Here is an 8,404-nt window from a genome sequence, read left to right as displayed (position 1 = left end):
CATCGTTCTGAAGAAAGACGGCTCCCTACGTACGTGCGGGGATTACAGGCGACTGAACATGCAAACAGAACTGGATCACTACCCCCTCCTAAACATTGCCGACGTGACGTCTTACCTGCACAAAGCAAAGGTTTTCTCTACGCTCGACCTCCTGAAGGGGTATTATCAGGTGCCTATGAACCCAGAAGACATCCCCAAGACTGCCATCACCACTCGGTTTGGTATATACACCTTCAATTACTCCTGTTTTGGCCTTCGTAATGCTGGGGCCCCGTTTCAACGTCTCATGGATGGCATCTTAGGGGACCTCCCCTTCTGTGTATGTTATGTGGACGACATACTTGTGTTCTCCTCCTCAAAAGAGGAACACCTCCATCACCTGCACATCGTGCTCGACCGCCTGAAACAAAACGGCCTTGTAGTCTGGTACGACAAATGTACCTTTGGCGCCAACGAAGTGTCGTTTTTAGGGCACTGCATCACTCCTGAAGGAGTCCATCCCCTCCCTGAGAAAGTAGCAGCCGTTCAGGACTTCCCCGGGCCCTCGACCATCAAAGCTCTGCAGGAATTCTTGGGCATGATCAACTACTATCACCGTTTTCTGCCAGCCATTGCCGCCACTCTTGCTCCCCTCTACGCCTTCCTCAAGGGCAAGACAAAGGACCTGAAGTGAGGTCCCCTTCAAAAAGCAGCCTTCTGCAATGCAAACAAGGTCCTTTCAACCACTGCGGCTCTAACTTTTCCTATCTCACATGCCCCTCTCCTTCCCTCCACCGATGCCAGTGACGTCACTATTGGTGCAGTACTCGAGCAGGTGGTCAACGGCTCGTCCCGCCCATTGGCCTTCTTCAGCAGAAAACTGTCCAAGGCAGAATCGGGTTATTCTACCTTTGATCCGAATTGCTGGTGGTGCACTTGGCTGTCCGTCACTTTCACCATTTCTTAGAAGTTACGCCCTTCGTCAGTCGCACAGACCACATGCCCCTGGTGCACGCCTTCACTCGACAGTCTGACGCCTGGTCTGCCCGTCAATGCCGACATCTCTCTGCAGTGCCTGAATACAATTGCACCCTTCAATACGTCCCTGGGAAAATGAATACCGTTGCCGATGCCCTGTCAAGAAACACGTTAGCTTCCGTTCAACTGGGATTGGATTACAAAGCACTGGCTGAAGCCCAACGACAGGATCCAGAATATCAAGCATGTAAGACATCCTGCACGTCCCTCCATTGGGAAGACTTCCCCCTTGAAGACTCCAACACCACCCTCCTCTGTGACGTCAGCACTGGTAGACCGCGACCTTGGATTCCTGCTCCCATGCGACGGCAGGTGTTTGATTTCATTCACGGCCTTTCACAGCCGTTCTACTGCACAGCTGCTGAAGACGAAGTTCATTTGGCACAGCATTTCTAAGGATGCTAAGGATTGGGTCCGCGCCTGTACTTCTTGCCAAACTTCCAAAGTACATCGACACACGGATTCAGGAGTGGGCACCTTTCCTCAACCTCAGCTTCGTTTCGCACACATTCCCGTCGACGTTGTAGGCCCCCTACCCACATCACAAGGACATTGTTACCTGTTTACCGTCATCGACCGCTCCACTCAGTGGCCTGAAGCCATTCCCATGGAAACTGCAACGTCTGCCTCATGTACATCTGCCCTACTCTCAGGATGGATTGCAAGATTTGGTATCCCTGAGCATATTACTTCTGACAGGGGTACCACTTTCACCTCTCAATTGTGGACATCATTAGCGAATCTCCTGGGCATCACCCTAAATCAGATAACGGCCTACAACCCCGCTGTCAATGGAATGCTTGAACATTTTCATCACACCCTCAAAGCAGCTTTGATGTCCCGCTGCAAGGATTCCAACTGGTTTACTCAGCTTCCTTGAGTCCTCGTGGGACTAACGACCACTCCTAAAGATGCTCTCGACGTCTCGGCAGCTGAAATGGAGTATGGCGGCCCGCTGGTCGTCCCTGCCGAATTTTTTCCTTCTACAACCTCCTCCGACGATCTCCAGCGTCCTAGGAAAATTTACTCCATGCCGCCAGACTTACAAGCCCCCAACAAAGCATCACATACCGACAGACTTGCACTCTGCAACGCATGTCTTCCTGCGCAACGACACTATCAAGCCACCGCTAACGCCCCCTTACATGGGCCCTTTCCTTGTGATCCGACGCAGTCCTAAAGCATTCCTACTAAACATTCGTGGCAAAGAAGACTGGGTCTCCATTGATCGTCTAAAACCTGCTTATCTCCTGCCAGATGACCCTCCTACAGTTCGCCTCTTTAGGTCAGGGCGCCCTATTCAACATGTACAGTATGTCATTTTTAGGGGGGGAGCCATGTACCAACAGTGTGTCACACGATTGTATATAGTTCATTTTGTGTATATATTATGCTTGTATCTTCGCTCTTCCCTCGCACAAAAAAGAATCTGAATAAACATGCCTGTTTTTCTCACCGTTAACGGTGTCGATTTTAAACATGAAATTTCCTGTTGCATTGAGCTTTTGTATATAAAGGAGAGTGTTCTATAATAAACTCACTCAGTTGCTTTTATCCTGTCTTTGAGTTACAACCTTCTCTCGGCCCGTCACATTGTCATCTAATTCTTTTCCCTGTGAGTCACATATACAAGTAGCGAGGCTTCGTATATGTCTCCAGTACAGTGATGGAACAAACTTAAAGATATACACTCCTGTATTTAGATTAGCAAGCAATGCAAAATAAACATACATATGCATATATATATGTATATATACATATATATACATACATATATATATATATATATATATATATATATATATATATATATATATATATATATATATATATGGGTATGTTTAGAAGCTTCCCCATAACGACAGAAAAATCCTTGAACGGTTTAAAAGAGGAAATTCGAGAGGAAATCCATTGACAACGAAGTGAAAATGCAAATGCTTGAAAAAGGAAGAAATGTCGCAATTTTGCTTTGGTTTTTACTTTCCGGAAAACAACACTTTCGGATTTTTCAAAAACATAAATTTTTTCTTCTCTATATATCATAAGGATCGGGTTTTATAAAGATGAGGTGTACAATGCCAATCTGTAAGGATAATCTACTAGTCTATGCGACTCATCAAAAACAAATTTGCGGGGGATTAGCGTTTTCCGAGTAGTTACCGTTCAGTTTGGCATGAATGAAATATATATATATATATATATATATATATATATATATATATATATATATATATATATATATATATATATATATATATATGTATATATATATATATATATATATATATATAACTATATATATGTATATAACTATATATATGTATACATCTATATATACATACATATATATACATACATTTATATATATATATATATATATATATATATATATATATATATATATATATATATATATATATATTAAAAGCCAAGTCCTTTTTCTAAAACCAGGTGATTTAGATTTGAAAAAAGAATGTAATTTGCTAGCAAATTTCAAACCTTGAAATAAAAAAAAATATTACCATAACATTTTCAATAAACATATTTCAGTAATAGTTTAAAGGATCAACCAACTAATGAAGCAAAACTTCGATGTCATCCTTCTACTGCATTATTTGTTTCTAGTAAAACCCTCCTGCACTCCTGAATGCATATTCAAAATGTTTATATCAAATCTTGGTGGTCTTCTGGATCTACGAGTTAATCTACCAATATAATTATCTTCAAAATTATCATTTTTGTCATTTGCGTCTTAGGCTAAATTTCCGTAGTTCATCAAAAGCTTCGTGTACTTTATCTTGCGGACAGAAAGCTAACGATACATTTTAATTATACAACTGCTAGAGGCAAAAAGCTAAAGATGCATTTTTATTATACAACTGCGAGAGACAGAAAGCTAACGATGCATTTTTATTATACAACTGGGAGAGACCAACTTCCTGTTTTTTTTTTTTTTTTTTTTTTTTTTTTTTTGTAAATGTACTAGCTAAAATGAAAAAGTCTCCCTTTAACTTCTGCATAGGGAGAAACAGATGCGATGCTATTAATGATAGCTTTCTCATAATCTTATATTATACTTTTAGGATTCAGATTATTTATTTTTATTTTTTTTTTTTTTTTGCGGAAAATTCGTTGACAGTGATACTTGTCTTTTGAAGATTCCCCAAGGGCCATAAATCATAACTTGAACTCTTTACCTGACTCTTAAAGGCGTTAATCTCTCTTAATCAATCAAATCTCTACTTTCTCTTTCCATCACCGATGCAAATTGTCTCTTTACTTTTGAATAAACGAGAATTCTTTCTTCAACCTTATTTGGTTAAATTAAAATTACAATAGAATCTCTCACTCCTTTGTATGCCTTAATTTTTATGGCATTTTTAATTAAAAAGTTGATAACAGTATTTCAACATGTAATCTCTCATACATGATCTCAATTTACTTCGTTTTAATTATCATATCTTATCATTTCTAATATTTTATCATTTATTCATATCACTTATCTCAAAAGTCACTTCTTTAATCAATATTTAAGGAATGTCAAATTTTGTCCCTCCTTTGAATTGTTACTCCTCCAAATGGCTCCAATTTATATATATATATATATATATATATATATATATATATATATATATATATATATATGTATATTTATATTATATATATATATATATATATATATATATTTATATATATATAAATGGCTCCAATTTATATATATATATATATATATATATATATATATATATATTATATATATATATATATATACATACACAAAAATATATATAATCATGTGTATATATATATATATATATATATATATATATATATATGCATATATTTACATATATATACATGTATATATGAATATAAATATATATATATACATATATATATATATATATATATATATATATATATATATATATATATATATATATATCCACACACACATATACATATATATATATATATACATATATATATATATATATATATATATATATATATATATATATATATGCATATATACATATATACGTATATATATGTTTATATATACATATATATATATATATATATATATATATATATATATATATATATATACATATATGTATATTCATGCATGTAGGCATACACACATACATTTATACATTATACATAACTAGTGCGACAGAGAGAAAATAAGTTCGCTTATATTTTCTTTAGGGGATTTTTTCTTCAGGGGGATTTTTTATAAGAACCACAATTTATATATATATATATATATATATATATATATATATATATATATATATATATATATATATATATATATACATATATATCTAATATCAATATCTCGACTCCTGATGAAGAGGACAACTACTCAACAATGACCAAAACCAACTTGAATACAGAAAGACACGAAGGATTCTCTGTAACATGCTAGAGGGGTGACAAATCCCACACCATGCCACCCCTTCCCCTTGCTCAAACCCCAACCAACGAACTCTCCAGTCATTTACTGACATCGGGGCCGCTACGAAGGTATGTGCCGATAGTGGTCAGTGGCCAAAAAGTGTGTAAGTAGACCATCCCTTGTAGCTCTGACCTCCCTTGTCAATCTCTTCTTTTTACATAATAATAAAGATACGGGGGTGTAGTTTTTTGTAGACACTGGTGCTTACCGTTCCCTTCTACCAAAGTCACTCTCTAGGACACACATAGTCATTCTAAACCTGCTGACGTCTGCCTGGTAGCTGCCAACGGTTCTAAGATCCCTACCCATGTGTACGAGACACTCACATTGCAAATTCCTTGTTGCCGATATAAAATGGTCATTATTCAGTGCGAATTTCCTCACCTATTTCCACCTCCTAGCTGTTGTAGGGCATCAATGATTGGCCAACGCAGACACGTAATTGTTGAATCTTCTTAGACACGCCCTCTAAGGTCTTGCACTACACATAAGTGCATATATGGAGTCTTACGTCTACCTCCTCTCGTGGCGCCCAGAAGTCAACAGTCATGGGGGACCAAAAGGCTTTGTTCCACCTCAGGGAAATGACCAGTACCGCTCTATTGCAAGATGTTGCAGACGGCTTTCCCCGGGAAGAGAACCTACTTCATGCCCTTTGGGAATGACGCTCACCAGATCCATGAAGGACCTGCTGACCAAAGTCGACAGCCTTATAGACAGCCACTTCACCACCTTCAAGGACAACTACTCAATACTGACCAAAGCCAACATGAATACAATAAGATATCTCAGAGCGGCGATAAAATTGCCCATCACTCACATATGCACACTCCTTGCTTATGCCCCAACCAACAAAATCTCCTGCCCCTTACTGACGCCCATCAACTGCAGTTCTGCTACTACCACTCCAGAGTTGAGGCTGCTATGAAGATATGCGTGGATGGTTGTCAGTGGCCAAAAAACGTATAAGTAGGCCATCGCTTGAGGCAGTGAGGGGTGGGAGTTTTTTGGTAGAATCTGGTGCTTCACGTTCTCTTCTACCAAAGATACTCTCCAGGACACTTCATAGTCCTTATAAACCTGCTGACGTCCACCTGGTAGCTACCAACGGATCTGAGATCCCTACTCAAGGGTACGAGACACTCACACTATTGTTTGGGAGCGCTAAATACCCTTGCATATTCTTCGTTGCAGATGTAACATTACCACTATTCGGTGCGGATTTCCTCGCGTATGGTTCCCCATATCAAGGCGACGGACCCCCAGTGTTTGGCAGATTCAGGCGTCTGGCCCTGGATTGTTTGGCAGACACTACCTAAATGTTCCCCAAAATGGAAGAAATGAGCCTTTGCTAAAAGGATTCAAGCCCATGGTCATTGCCCTTACACATTGTCCTGAGGAAGGATGGCTTCACGTGCTCTTTTGGGGGTTACAGATATCTGAACATGTAGATAGAACTGGATCACTCCATGCTCAACCTCTTGAAGTGGTATCATTAGATGCCCCTGAACCCGAAAGACATCCCCTTCGGTACATTCACCTTCAATTACTCCTTTATTGTCCTTCATAATGCTGAAGACACCTTTCAACACCTCATGGATCTCTCTTAGAGGACCTCCCCTTTTGCATATGTTACATGGACGACATTCTTGTGTTCTCTTCCTCCAAAGAGGAACACCTCCATCATCCACACATCATTCCCGACCGCCTACAACAGAATGGCCTTGTAGTCCTGTCCGGCAAGTATACATTTGGCATCAACGAAGTACATTCTTAGGGCACCGCATCTCTACTGAAGGAATCTACCGCCTCATTGAGAAGGTAACAGTCATTCAAAACTTTCCCACGCCCTTGTCCATCAAAGCCCTGCAAGAATTCTTGGGCATGATCAACTATTATCACCGGTTCCTGCCAGCCATCACCATCACTTTTTGCCCCCTTCTATACCTTCCTTAAAGGCAATCCAAAAGACATGAAGTATGGTCCCCTTCCAGAAGTAACCTATTTTTAATGCAAAGAATGCCCATCAACAGCTGCTATTCTCAGTTTTCCCATGCTAAATGCACTTCTTCCTCTTGCCCCGCCCATTGGCCTTCTTTAGTAGAAAACTGTATAAGGCGGAATCCAGCAACTGTACCTTCGACTGCGAATGGCCGGTGGTGCATTTGGCTGTCCGTCACTTTTACCGCTTTTTAGAAGATACGCTCTTTGTCATTCGCATGGACTACGTGCATCTGGTTCATGCCTTCATTTGACACTTTGATGCCTAGTCCACCAGTCAACGCAGACATCTCTCCACCATGGCTGAATACAACTGCATCCTTTAACGCGTCCTTGGGAAAATGAATCCCATTGTCGATGCCCTTTTAAGAAACACATTGGCCGCCATTCAGCTGGGTTTGGATTACAATACCTTGACTGAAGCCCAACGAAAAGATCCAGATCACTGAGCATGTAGGACATCCTGGACGTCCCTCCATTGGGAAGATGTTGCCCTCGATGACTCCAATACCACCTTCATCTCTGGCATTATTACTGTTAGAATATGACCATGGATACCTGCCCCCATCTGCTGACAGGTGTTTCATTTCATCCTTGACATCTCATATTCCTAGTGCCCATCTACTGCACAGCTACTGTATATCTTCCTTCTTCCTGGCGTGGATTGTGAGATTTCGTATCCCTGAACATATTACTTCTAACAGGGGTGCATCTTTTACCTTTTATTTGTGGACATCATTAATAAATCTTCTGGGCATCAGACAACAGCCTACAACCCTGCAGCCAACGGAATGATTGAACGTTTTCATCGCACCCTCACAACAGATCTGATATCCTGTTGTAATGACTCCAACTGGTTTACTCAGCTTCCCTGGGCTCTCCTAGGATTAAGGACCACTCCTAATGATCCCCTGGATT

The sequence above is a fragment of the Palaemon carinicauda genome, chromosome 33 (assembly GCF_036898095.1).
Source record: "Palaemon carinicauda isolate YSFRI2023 chromosome 33, ASM3689809v2, whole genome shotgun sequence".
Taxonomy (NCBI): Eukaryota; Metazoa; Arthropoda; class Malacostraca; order Decapoda; family Palaemonidae; genus Palaemon; species Palaemon carinicauda.
The sequence above is the reverse complement of the archived record's forward strand: the minus strand, read 5'-3'. Positions refer to the sequence as shown.